The following is a 14,430-nucleotide window of genomic DNA, read 5'->3' on the forward strand; positions in this document are numbered from 1 at the left end:
ACACACAATACTGGACACTGAAAACCTTTATCTTAAAGTTAGAAAAAAGATAAGGACACTCAGCTTCCCCATTGCTACTCAGTGTAGTGCTAGAAAATGTAAGTCAGAACAAGGGGGCAAGAAAAACAAAGAAAATTCATCCTGACTGTACCTGCAGAAGGTAAGTTGTCACTGTTTCCACACATGATCAAAAGCTATTAGAGCAGACTGAGTAAAGCGGCAAGACACAAAGTAAGTAGCAGCATGTCTTCACACATGCAATGAGCAAAAAAATTCAAGTCAATAATCTCACTTATGAGCCACGAAAAATAAAATAAAAACTCTGTTGTCTCTTTTTCAATACTACAGATTACACTTCTGTTAATATTCTTCTCTCAAAGCAAGTTTTTCGTGCTGACATTTCCAGTGTGGGGAAGTACAAAAACTATTAACCATAATACTTCATATTACCAAGGTGTCCCTCACTCTTCATCTTGCTTGGCACAATAAACAAAAGCTTGAAGTGTTCATTTCAAAAGGTAAGCTGCAGTATGAAGGCCACTGATGTTCACTCAGACCGTATGCATCTTTTGCCACACATTTGCCATTCCCCAGCTGATGCCTTGGTGAAGTACTTCTTGTCCTGGGTAAGCAATATGGCTCAGCCTGTCCCATGTCTACAGACAGGGCTCATCTCCCACAGGCACCCTGGAAAACAGTCCAGTTTATTTTTTTAGAGCCCATTCTTTTTGCAAATGGTGTGTCTCTTAACATGTTATCCACAGAACCAATTCTCAGGGCAAGATTGCAGCTACTCCATTGAGCAGCATTAAGTAACAAGCCCCAGAAGAATCTGCCTTCCTTAACTTAGCTCTTGGTCAATAAAGAGAAGATGTTATTAACTGTTCTTTTTACAGTCAATGGGCTGCTATCATCAGCAATATGGTAACAGTGAGACCATGTGGTGGCCACCTCTATTGGGATTGCCCCTGTTCCACACATATGACCAACTGTGATATCAGTAGGTTGAGGTACACAGAGCCTGAGCATCCCATAAGGGAGAGTTGATCTAAGAGCTTTAGGTCCAAAACGTGTAATGTTTCTACAGCAAAGATTCTCCTCTGTCAGTGCAATGCCCACAGGCATTTCACTGTTATTGATATCAAGAGAATCTCCACCTCAGAGTGGTAATGTCAGCCTTCCAATTGAAAAATCTTGAACAGCACTCTCAAAATCTCTTGAAGCCCCATTTGAGGTAAAGCAATGCTTCTGTCCTGCCCCACTGCATGTGACTCTAAACTTTACCACCTGAGGCTTAGTTCATCATTCTCTGATTTGGAAGATGCCAGCTCACCACCTACAAATGTTGATATCTCTCCTTCACTGGCTGGATTTTCATAATAGCCTAGTATAAGTGAATCTGAAGTATTGTCGATAAATCCTCTACCATCTCTCTCATCTAATTTGCCTCGTCTGTTTATAATTTTCTCTTTATTTGAATTTAGATTCATCTTTTTGAGCTATTTTTTTGTTTCTTGTTTTTTGTTTCTTTGTTGTTTCTTTGAAACAGGTGTCAATATCCCATACTTTTAAAGTTTCTGACCATGGGAGTTCTCCAGCCAAGTCCTTGAAATCTTTCAGAGTTTTTTCCCTTTTTTTTGAACTAGACATCTTTAAACTCCTCAACAACCACAAATAAGTTATCAGCTGGTTTCAGACAATGAACTTGCACCAGACTTTCCACTGAAATGTCAAATATATATTGTTCCAGATTTTCCACGATGACCCCAATTTCTCTATGATTTCCTCTGTAGCTGTTTGTTCAAAGCCACTGAGGACAGTAGAACCACTAGTGATATGGAGTTACTCAGACTCATCTTTGGTGTCACTTTCTTCTGTCAAGGTTCCCATGAAGATTACCATTCAGGAATTGGTTAATAGCTTATTGAATGTCAGACCATTTGATGTTGTTTTCAAGATGCCTAATAAGGTTTGTCTCAGGGCTGGGGATTTAGCTCAGCGGCATAAGAACCTGCCTTGCAAACAAGCGGTCGTGAGTTCGATCCCCGGTACTGATTAAAAAAAAAAAGTTTGTCTCTCTGCTCCCACCCAGCGGGGCCCTCAGTCACAAGAGACTCTGAAGGTGGGCAAGTCCAGGGAGAGGCAGCAAGATGGCTCCACAGTGGAGCCAGACTGAAGTTCCACCTGACGCAGGATGAAGCATCCTCCCATCCATGCTAGGCCACTGCCACCAGCTGCCGGGTTACTGTCCCCACCACAGACCCTTAGGTTTCTAGCACACAGCAGTCCTGGAGTTCTCACATCACACCCTGTACCGCTAACTTTATGCTTTTATCTAATACATTTTTGCTTCACGTATGAAGCAAAACATTATGTATGTTCTCTTTTATACGTTTACTGCCTTTAGATTTCATCTAGGTCCATGATCCACTCAAGACAAATTTGGTTGTGGTATGGTGCATTCATAGCAAATTGATTTTCTTTTATTAAATGTAATACTTTGTATGCTCATAGTCTTGCCCTTAAACTCTATTTCAATGGACATCAACTTAGCATGATAGCATTTTTTATGGTATTTGCTATGTATTTTTTACCCCTTTTGGGATAAAATTTCATTTACATATGAAGTTCATCTCTTTTTAAAAGGATTTGGCTTGGAATTGTTCTTTTATGCAGTCTAATAATGTCCTTAACTGCATGCTACATCTTTTAAATTCAGTAAAATTTTTTATAGACTTATTTGGCTTGTTTTGTTTTGCTTTGTTTTGTTTTCCACATCTGTTCTTTTTCTTCTTTTCCTCCAGTTTAACCTTACTCAGAATTACTATGGAGTTCTCATGTTTTTCAGAACTGGCTATAGTACTGTTTCCTTCATATTTTATCATTGCTTTAAAGATTATAATAAACATGCTAATTTGCTAGAATTTATGCGGCATTAACATTACATCATTTTGGGGATAAGACTGTTATTCCAATCTTTGTGTTGTTGCTGTAATAAACTTGCTTTTGTATATATATATTTTTAAAAATTGTCCTACTAGTATTATTCATTTTAAACCATGAATTGACAAACATATCCTGTAGTATAGAAATTAGTAATAGACTGAATGTTTTATTACCTTGACAATTGCTCAACTCTATCTTGCCCAGGAGAACAGCCATTGAGAGAACGAAGAAGATCACCAAGCTATGTCCCAAAGTACGAGCCTACTTTACGCAATTAAATGTTTTGCAAGTAATTTAAGAAATGAAAGATAAATGTCATATATATTATATTTTAGTTTCCTAAACCTTTTTTTTAAAATGGGGATTGAACTCATAACCTCATGCTTGCCAGGCAGTTCCTCATGCCACTGAGCTAAATCCCTGACTCTGAAACTCTTTTTTTTTAAGTAGGGAAATCTGATTGTCCATCCTCAACTGGAAGCATCACCATGAACCTCATCTTCCCAATATACCTACCCTTAATCTAACTCGACTGTTATCAGTACACCTAACCATACACAAACACTAATCCTATTAGAAAAAAATAATCACAACTCTAACCTAAACACTAACCCTAACCTTATAACCCACTAGCTCTGACTATAAAGGTAAAACTAACAAACAAAGTAAGTCAATATGAATACTAATGCCAAACCTATTGCTAACAGTCAATCCACCCTAACACTAACAATACCCTACAATAACACCAGCAATACCACTAATTCTGATCCCTAGTCGCAACCCTCATTCTGACCCAAAAGAACTAAATACTACTCATAATTCCTGAAAATTAACCCTACTTCTAACTGTGATTCTATAAACAAAGATTAACCACAAACTACATCTAAAGCTAACACTAAACTTTACCTTAACTCTACCACTAAATAAGACCCTGGTTTTGACTCTGATATTACCCCTAATGGACCTATATAGTTCAGTGTTAATTCTAGTGTAACCTCAACCTCAACTTACAAAAAGAAGGTCACTCAGACTACTAAATCTACCCAATAAAACCTGCCCTAGTTCTTAACACTAACATGAAACCTATTTTTGAAATGTAATTCTAACATCTAATTACCATCCTTAACACTAGAGATAATATCATAACCACATATTCTACCATGTACCCTACCTCAAACACTAACCCCTAACACTAACCTTAACCAATAACCCTAACAATAAACCTTGACTAGGACCCAGATACTGAACCCAGTCCCAATAAAGTCACGACACCAGGCATAATCCTGTACTTAACTTTAAACCTTGTCTAACCCTAACCCTAACTGTAACCATGACTCCTAACCATAACCTCTAACTCTAACTCCTAGCCCTCAACCTAACCCCTTTAACCCTACCCCCTCTAACCTGACCCTAATTGTAACCCTCAAAATACAGTTCTGTGTACCTTGTTTATTGAGCCTCAATGTCCTTTTTTGTACAGTATACTTTGGCAAATTATAGTATGCTAATTTCTACTTTTTGTACTGTACAGTACCGTAGTGCATGTTTACATTCTGTTTTACATTACAGTTCTGGATTTTAAAGTTATGCAAATAAAAATCAAAATCAGAATTTTATTTAACCATTTCTTATTTCTGAATATTGAAATGTACATAATCTATACAATTCCTCATTTAGCAACCAATTCAATTAATGACCTAGTCATAGGACTATAACCTGATTGTTAAATGAGGAATATCTACTAGATTTTCCATAATTGTTTTTTGCCATGAATCACTTTATTGTAGTGTTAGCTTAATACTATTGTATTTCTGTGATTCTTTCTATACTGAAGTAGATAGAGAATCCACTTGATTATGAAAACACAAATTTAGCTAAAAGAATAGATGCTAATGTAGGGACACTTAGTGGGGAATGCATGTAGGAACAACACAGGACATGACCCGGGTGGCTGATGGCTGTGTATTTACCACAAGTTTATTGTATACTTCAGGAAGCTACTGCCTGTGAAATTATTACATGCATTTACTTTGTGCCCCTTAGCACCTGACCTCTTCTCAAGCTAGAAACAAAGGCTAAGACCCTCGTTGGATTAGATTACACAATTGGTGGAACAGTTATTTGTAGAAATCATATTACTCCTATATGTGTGATTACAGTAGTCCTCTAACCTTTGAGAAATTTGCTTCCTGTTGTTTGGCAGCTGTTCCTTGCATTCACAATGTTATAAACTTTTGCCACACTTCTTTCACTTCTGACTTCCACTATCTGTGGGGGGTGGGGGGGTGATGGTGGAAGCTGAGTTCCACATTCTCTGCTGGGGGCTTTGCCTCTGAGCCAGCTTCCTCTTACTTCCCTATTCTTCACCAGAACAGAGATGAGGGACCCAGAGATACCTGGAGGTGGGGCAGGAGGTACTTAAAGGCTCCTAGGCCCTCAAAGACCACCAGCCTGACATAGCACTAATACTAATCAGGAAAGCTGGAGTGCTGTTTTCAATAAAACACAAAGCAGATTTCTGAGCAAAGACTAGCTTACTAGAAATACAAATCATTTCATAAGAAAGGTGTCAATTTATTATGGCCCCGTAACATCCCTAAATGAAGCCAGCCTGGTAGAAATAAAATGGAAAAATATACAAATATGTTAAGAGATTTCATTACCCCTCTTTTTCTGGTTGTTTGTTTTTCTGAGGTAGGATCTTATTATGTTGTTTAGTCTGCAAGTTTACCCACTACATAGCCCAGGCTGGTCTCAAACTCAAGGCAATATTTCTGTCTTGGCCTCCCAAGTGCTGGGATTATAGGCATGTACCATCACACCTGGATCCTCTTTTACTTTGGTAGAAAAAAGAAAATTTCATGAATCACTCTACAGTAAAAACAGTACAATATTTACTGGTTTCAAGTGTACATGACACAATATTTTCTCTTTATTACTGTGTTTCTTAAAACAATTATTTGTGTCTTTTTGAGTTTTGTTAAAATGCCAAGTAGTTCTCTGTGCATGTAGGTCTGGTGCTGCAGGTGGTAAAAAAGAATTTACCAATAATCAAAAAATATATGAAAAGAACTTATATACTCCAAGAGTGCAGCAGGTGAGCCCAAGAGAGGATGGCTCCGTGAGGGTGAAAGGCTGATGTTTTAATATTTGATTTTAATGTGATGGGCACATCTTTCAGCATCATCTGTCTTGGGGACACTTGCATTGATTAATTTAACCCTCTTTTACACCCTTCACTCATTTGCTTTTTCTTCTCCAGTGGAGCACTTAGAATATTTTCAAAGACAGACGTATAATCTGAACCACAAGACAAATTGTCTTAGTTACTTTTTACTCATTGTTGAGACAAAACCTGACTTCCAAAGTTAGGGAAGGAAAGGTTTATTTCTTACAGTTCTTGGAGATTTCAGTCCATACTGAAACCTGGCTCCAAGGCAGCATGGCGTTGCAGGGCAGCCATTCATGGCTGCTGCAAACAGCAAGGCACCAACGAGCAAGATGGAGAGACACACCTTCTTCCTGCCATACAATCATATCCTGGCTCTACCCCTGAGCAGATGAAACACTCACTTCACCAATACAAGTACTAGACAATGAACCAATCACAAATGATAGATTTGGTAATGTCCATAATTGCATGAGGCTTGGGGGCCACTGACATAAACCATGACACAAATGTAAATGAAATTAAGGGGATTAAAATTATAGAAAGTACTTTCCATGCCAATAAGGGAATATGTTTTAAAACTGACAACTGAGATATTACTAAATATTCTACAGGCTTTAAAAGGACAAAAGGATAAGGGAAAGTTACAAACATATTAAGTCCAATAAGTTCAATAACTTTAATATGAACATATTTCCTGAAAGAAAAAATTAATGAAGTTCATATAAGAAATCAATACACTAAAATCAATGACCCCAGTAAACATCTCCCCACTGACCTAAAGCTCAGATGCTTTCACTAATGCATTTTACCAAACATTTAAGGAAGAAATAATACCCACTTGACACAAAACCTTATAGAATGTCTAAGAGAAGGAAATATTTCCAAACTCATCCTTTGAGGCTAATATTACTCAGTTTTAAAAGATGAAGACAAGAGCATTCTGGGAAAATGGCAGAACAATAAGAAGCAAAGTAAAATGCCTCTCTGAGAGAAACAGCCCAGATGCTGGAATGTAACATCCTGGTGAAGACCAGAAGGAAAGAAATGGATCCCCTCGACCCAGGAAAAAACTAAAGTGAAAAAGGAAGAAAGAAAGAAAGAAAGAAAGAAAGAAAGAAAGAAAGAAAGAAAGAAAGAAAGAAAGAAAAATTTAAACAGAAGGCAATAGCCAGATGTGCTTTCACCAGAGGTGATCCCACTGAATACAAAGTGCCACTGGAATCCAGAGATGCACAGTCACAGTGAAGTCGGGGGTTGGCAAGCCTAAAGGCCTCAGCAGAAAGACGTGGTCACAGAGGGGATCAGTATACCAAAGAACTTCTCTGGCTCTCAGGGAATGTGGGGGACTCAGTCCTCCCATGGGAGTGGGCAATTGGCTAGCACCATTTTGGAGTCGGGCAGCATAAGCCCAGGACCAGAACTGCAGCCAGCTTCATTCAGTCTAGTGCAGAGCAGACTGGTGAAAATTGCTTGAACCAAGTCCCACCGCTGTGCACAATCCAATAGCCAAGACCAAGGTTACCCTAAAGCTATCCCTAACCAACCTTGTCCACATGGCATACACTCCCAGTGGTTAACCAGCTCAGAAGGAAGGGGCCATCCTGCCCCACCCCTGCTTATACTCCAATAATCACCGGCAGATTGGGGAAAGCAGAAATCCCTAGCCAGCATGCTTCAGAGTAATTATAACCAATACAGGAAGTGCCAGGGATCCCACAACCCACTTATCTGGAAGAAACCAGAAACATGACAAGAGAAAGAAACAAAAGGCAATCTCCAGCCTCCAACCCAAGCAGTGCTGGCCCAGGAGAGGTAAACATAGAAGAGATCAGGAGTTGCATACCTGCAGTTTCTGAAGCAACAGCATCTGACATAAAGAAACAACTTTGTGAAACTATAAAATAATTTAAGACAGAAATATTAATACAAGTAAAGGAAGATATAAGACAAATAATAAAAGAAATGCTAAGCACCTCTCAAGAAGACCCTAAAGGAGCATAGAAAAAGGAGGGAAACCGTTCAAGAAGAATATTTTAAAAGTTAGAATACATGAAACAGATTCAAAGAAGTTACCAGGAAATAAAAACTCCATTTAAAGCTGGCAACACTGCTCAAAAGAAGCTAAAGATTGACTATCAAACCTTGAAGACAGGTTTGCAACTTGCAATTGCAAAAGGAAAGATCTCTTTAAAATAACAAGGAATCAGAAAATAATACAAAGGCTAGAAGATGACAATAAGCTCTATAACTTAAGAATAAAAAATGTGAATGAAGAAGCAAGGGTAAACATAAATGAAATACAAAGGCTATTTATAGAAATAATTAAAGAAAACTTCCCAAGCATAGGAAAAGGAAATTATATTCAGATATATGAGGCACACAGAACTCTAGCCAGCTATAACCAAAATAGATCTACACCCAGACATATAATAATCAAGATCCCAGAAATTCAACACAAGAAAAAATATTAAAAGTTGTCAGAGAAAAGAAACAGATCATCTATAAAGGAAAACCCATCAGGATCATAATAGACTTCTCAACACAAACCAACAAATCAAGAAGAGTTTGGAGTGAAGTATTCCAAGTTCTGAAAGAAAATAACCTCCAACCCAGATTGATGTACCCTAAAAAACTATCAGAATTAATAGAGAAACAAGATGTTTCCATGACAAAGAGGAAATGGGGGAGTTCATGACCACCAATCCAACCCTACAAGAAACACTGAAGAACATTTTAGAGAGAGAGAAAAAAGACAGTGGTTTCAGGAACAGCAGCAGAGGGGGCTCACTGAATAGGGCAGACAGTGGAATAAAACGGAAAAGTAGACAATCAATGGCAGAAAAATAGCATGGCAGAGATGAGGCAGAGAAGGTTGGCTATAATCACTAACATAGATGGCCTCAATACACTAATAAAAAGAAACATAAGCAGAGTGGATCAGGAGATAGAGTCCATTAAGAGGCTCTGCATAAGAAATATAATTAACCTGAAAGAGGGTTTATGGACTGAAAGTCAAGTTGAGAAAATAATGCTCAAGTAATATTTGCTTCCAGGAATGACTTAGGAAGGATTGCTTCCCTTTCAATTTCATTGAATAGTTCGAGGAGTGTCGGCATTAGGTCTTCTTTGTATTTCTTGTAGAATTCTGCAGTGAATCCATCTGGGCCTGGGCTCTTCTTGGTGGGTAAGGACTTAATTACATTTTCAATTTCATTAGCAGAGATTGGGTTATTCAACAGTTTTACATCCTCTTGATCTAGCTTTGGTACTTCATATGCTTCTAAGAATCTGTCTATTTCTTCTGTGTTATCAAACTTTTGAGAGTAGAGGTTTTCGAAATAGGTGTTGATGATCTTCTGTATTTCTATTGGGTCTGTAGTGATTTCTCCTTTTTCATTTCTTATTGCATGAATTTGAGCTTTTTCTTCCCTTTTTAAAATAAGGTTGGCTAGGGGCTTATCGATTTTATTTATTCTTTCAAAGAACCAACTCTTTGATTCGTTGATTCTTTGGATTGTTTTCTTAGTCTCTATTGCATTGATTTCTGCTCTGATTTTTATAATTTCCTCTCTTCTTTTGGCTTTGGGCTTGACTTGCTCTTCTTTTTCTAGCTGTTTGAGGTGTAGCATCAAGTTATTTATTTGTATTCGTTGTGTTTTCCTGATGTGGGAACTCAGTGCAATAAATTTTCCTCTCAGGACGGCTTTCATTGCATCCCACAGATTCCGGTAAGTTGTATCTGCATTTTCATTTTCTTTTAGGTATTGTTTAATTTCTTCTTTAATTTCTTCTGTGACCCACTGATTACTCAAGAGTGTGTTATTCAGTTTCCATGTGTTTGCGGGATTTTTGCAGTATCTTTTATCATTAATTTCTAATTTCAGAGCACTATGATCCGATAACATGCAAGGGATGATTTCAACTCTTTTGTATTTGCTTAAATATGTTCTGTGAGCTAATATATGGTCTATTTTAGAAAATGATCCATGTACTGCTGAGAAGAATGTGTATTCTGATGTTGTTGGGTGGAACATTCTGTATATGTCTATCAAACCCATTTGTTCACAGGTGTGATTCAGTTCTGCAAATGGCAAATAAATACATGAAAAAATGCTCATCATCATTGGTCATTAGAGAAATGCAAATTAAAACCACACTGAGATACCATCTCACTCCTGAAAGAATGGCCAGGATCAAGAAAACCAACAACAAATGCTGGAGAGGCTGTGGGGAAAAAGGAACTCTCCTACACTGTTGGTGGGAGTGTAGACTGGTACAGCCTTTGTGGATATCTGTCTGGAGATTTCTCAAAAAGTTGGGATTGGAAATCCCATTTATTCCAGCTATTCCACTTCTAGGCATATTCCCAGAAGAACTGAAAGCATCATACCACAGTGATATATGTGCACCCATGTTTATAGCAGCACAATTTGTAATAGCCAGATCTTGGAAACAACCCAAGTGTCCATCAACTGGGGAATGGATAAAAAAGTTGTGGTATTTCTATACAATGGAGTATTATTCAGCTATAAATAAGGATCACATTGAGATATTTATCAATAAATGGGCGCAGCTTGAGACCATACTCATAAGTGAAATAAACCAATCTCGCATGTGTGAATACCGAATAGTTTCCCTAATGTAAGTAATGATTCAAATATATAAAAATATGTGGTAATCATGATTCCCCATTATGTGGCCTTGAAGCCTTATAAAGTTTTCACTCATTAATTAGAAAAGCTTTATTCTGGGCTTCTTGATATGGAAATATTTGAAGCTAGAGTATATGAAGTTTTATCCAAATATTTCAAGGAAAAAGACAGACACTATGGTAACTACTATTAAGTCGGGTTATATGGTGGTGAAGTACTAGGTTGCTGAAACAGTCATGCTTTGACCTCTATTGTTATATTGTTATGTCCTGTTTCATCTCAATCTCCCCCTTATTCTTTAAAAAAAAATTATTTAGTTATTTCTTATGTTTGTCTTAATTAAGGGAAAAAATTTAAAAAATTAGGATATATAATAGTAACTCTTTTTGATTTCCTATTAACTTGTTTTGAAGTCCTGTAATACTCCCACTATCTTGTTTTGACTGATTAGACTCTGTTCCATTCTGTATGATAGTATCAAGTTTGAGGATATAGGTAACTACTTTGAAGGCAATAAGATTCACTAAGATGCCCATTCTGGTTTGACTATTGTCTTCTTTGGAAGTCCTGTAATGTTTACAATGCCTAAGTTTTATTGGTCTTGTTCTCTACTGTTTTGTCCAACTTTATAATATCTAATGAGATAGACAATTCTTTTTAAGGAAACAAGAGACAACGTTGATAACCATTGTTGATAACCTTGTACTCTGTTCTACACCATGTGCTATGTCTATCCTTGGTTTTGACTGACAGCTTTGTTATGCCATATTTGACTGTATTCTCTCCTCCCCAAAAAAGTAATAAGAACTAAGGAGTAATAAAATCCAAAATGTGTAAATTTTGTTGTAAAAAAGAGAGGGGAAAAAAAAGAGCTCTAACGGATATAACAGCAAGTGTGTTTAGGGGTGTTAAATAGCTGACTATATCAATGTTTTTGGATCATTGAACACAGCTGTTTGCAGTCTCCCTGTTTGAATGTCCACTTTGTATTCTTTGATACTGTGATTTGAGCAACTATTTTCATGATGATAATATGTAATCTATTAACAGGTGATTTCTTACTGTTATGTTTTTTTTTTGTAGTTCTGTATTACGTGTACCCTTACACCGCTTTGTTTTGTTTTGTGTTTTTCTCTTTTTCCTCTTAAATAAAAAAAAAAAAGAAAATAATGCTCTATTGTTGGGAGCCGCGGCCGACACCGGTCGCCTTACTTGGCGGACGTAGGGCCTGTGGGTGGGAGCGGAGCCTGAGCTAGATTGCCCCTCCCATCGAGTGAGCCAAGTTGGCGCCTGCTTCCTGCCCCCTGATTGCGCTGGCGACTTAAACAACCCGCTCTGTAAGATAGTCTGCCTAGCAACAACTGATGTTAGCCAGTCAGCCCGCATCGCGCGCTTTGAACTGATTGGCTACTGTCACCCTATAAAAGTAAATGCCTCTCCCGCCACGAGAGAAGAAGCACGAGAGAGATAGAGAAAGTCCACCGGCGAGAAAGGACTGGTGGCAGAGAGGAGGCCTCGCGGGGCCCACGCGGAGACAAATAAAGGCAAGGTTGCACACCGCCAGACTTTGTCGTGTGTCTTTCCTGCTGGCCGGGAGCGACCCCGACACTCTATGTGACAGGGAACCAGAAAAAAGTGGGGTAGCTCGCCCATTAGCTGCAGATTTGTTGAAATGACATAACACTTTTATGCAATGGAGAACTTACTCAGCTATCAGGAAGGAAAACCTTGAGGCTCTTGTAGGTAAATGGATACAACTTGAGATCACGATCAGGGGTAGAAAGGTTCATAATCACTTAGGTAAGTAGCAGGTTTTCTCTGTAATCTAAAAATTAAGGAGTTAGTGAGATACAAAATGTATAATGCACTCCGTGAAAGTGAAAGGGGAGGAATTGTCTAAAAAGAGAAGGAAGTGGACAAATTATCTTATATCATGATTTGAAACCCACACTGTTTTCATGGCTCTGTTTAGTTTGGTTATATTCTGTTCTAGTTTGTCTACTTGTACTAGATTTGATGGCATGGACAGCTATTCCAAAGATAGCAGGATACACTATGGTAATCATTTTTTATTTCCTATTAAATTAATTTGAAGTGCTATATTGCTTTCATTGTCTTGACTGATTTTACTTGAATCTGTTTTTTTTTGATCACTGTCTTGTTCTAACTGATTTTTTTCTTTTCTTTTTCTTTTTTTGCATACCAGGGATCAAACTCACAACCTCGTGCTTGCCAGGCAGGCGCTTATGCCACTGAGCTAAATCCCCGGTCCATTTTGACTATTTTATTTGAATCTGTTTTGTTTGATAGTATCAAGTCTGAGAGTATAGGCAACTACTTTGAAGACAATAAGATTCACTATGATATACCCATTCTGGTTTAACTATTATCTTCTTTTGAAGTCCTATAATGTCTCCAATGTTTTGTTTTTATTGATTTTGTTCTGTACTGTTATGTTCAATTTTTTTTGGCCTGATGATATGGGCAATTCTATTGACAATAACAAGAGACATACTGGTAACCAATGTTAATCACCTTGTATTTTGGTTTTAAGTCATGCAATATGTCCATCTTTTTGTTTTGACTGACCTCATTTTGTTTTCTCTCATTTGGTTTTATCCTTTTCAAAATAAATGAACAAATTGGTTCACTAAAAAAAAAAAGAGATGAAGACAAATATTTCGCTGTGGTGGCACAGGCCTGTAATCTCAGCACTTAGGCTGAGATAGGAGGATTGCAATGAGTTTGAGAACAGCTTGAGTTACATTCAGCTCAATTTCAGCTCAAATTCACCATGAACTGCACAGTAAGATCCTAATATTAGGGGCTGGGGATTTAGCTCAGCGGCATAAGCACCTGCCTTGCAAGCAGGCGGTCGTGAGTTCAATCCCTGGTACCGATAAAAAGTTAAAGTTAAAAGAAAAAAAGTTCTCAGAAAATTATAGACGAATACCCCAGAAAAATACATATAAAAACTTTAAATTTTTAACAAAACGAATCTAGCAATATAATAAAGAATACACAATGATCAAGTAGGGATTATCCTGAGAATACAAGGTGGATCAGCATTTGAAAACCAATTAGTGGAGTTCACTATGTTGTGGTGAATCATGGTTATTTCACCACTGTTTCTTTAGAGCAAGTATTAAAGCATTAATTTTCCACCTTGTAAACAACGCACAAAAACTATGCACATACTCCCAGGTCATCTAATTGCTTAACAAACGTTAATATCATCTTTCCCCTATTCCATATATTTCTGGCCCTCTTGACCACTTACAAGCCAATCTTTACATATTTGTTAGTTTTACCCAGGACAGCTTCTAGCAACTGCAAGGGCACAGGACCCTGTCAAACAAAAACATTACATTGGTCTTCAAACAATACCTGCGTTCCTTAAAACAAACAGATGGACAATAGGACCACTGTGCCCTGCCTGATACAACTGTTGCTGAGATAGACGACGCTGAAAGACGCCCTCATCACATTAAAAGCAAATGTAAAAACCCCAGGGAGCTGTCCTCTCTTGGATTCACGTGCTGCTCTCTGGAAGTGTGTAAGTTCTTCTTTATCCATGTTCTTTGATTATTGGTAAATCCTTTTTACCACCTGCAGTACCATACCTACATGTACGGAGTGCTACTTGGCATTTTAACAAAA

General features: G+C 37.8%; 1 pseudogene; it reads right to left on the reverse strand.

Moving 5' to 3' along the window:
* Positions 1–461: 461 nt before the first annotated feature.
* LOC100724015 (tRNA (guanine(6)-N2)-methyltransferase THUMP3-like) lies at positions 462–1,902 on the reverse strand (annotated as a pseudogene).
* Between the last annotated feature and the right edge of the window lie 12,528 nt (positions 1,903–14,430).

Source organism: Cavia porcellus, unplaced genomic scaffold (genome assembly GCF_034190915.1).
Source record: "Cavia porcellus strain 051 isolate PalLab524CR breed Dunkin Hartley unplaced genomic scaffold, mCavPor4.1 scaffold_2, whole genome shotgun sequence".
Taxonomy (NCBI): Eukaryota; Metazoa; Chordata; class Mammalia; order Rodentia; family Caviidae; genus Cavia; species Cavia porcellus.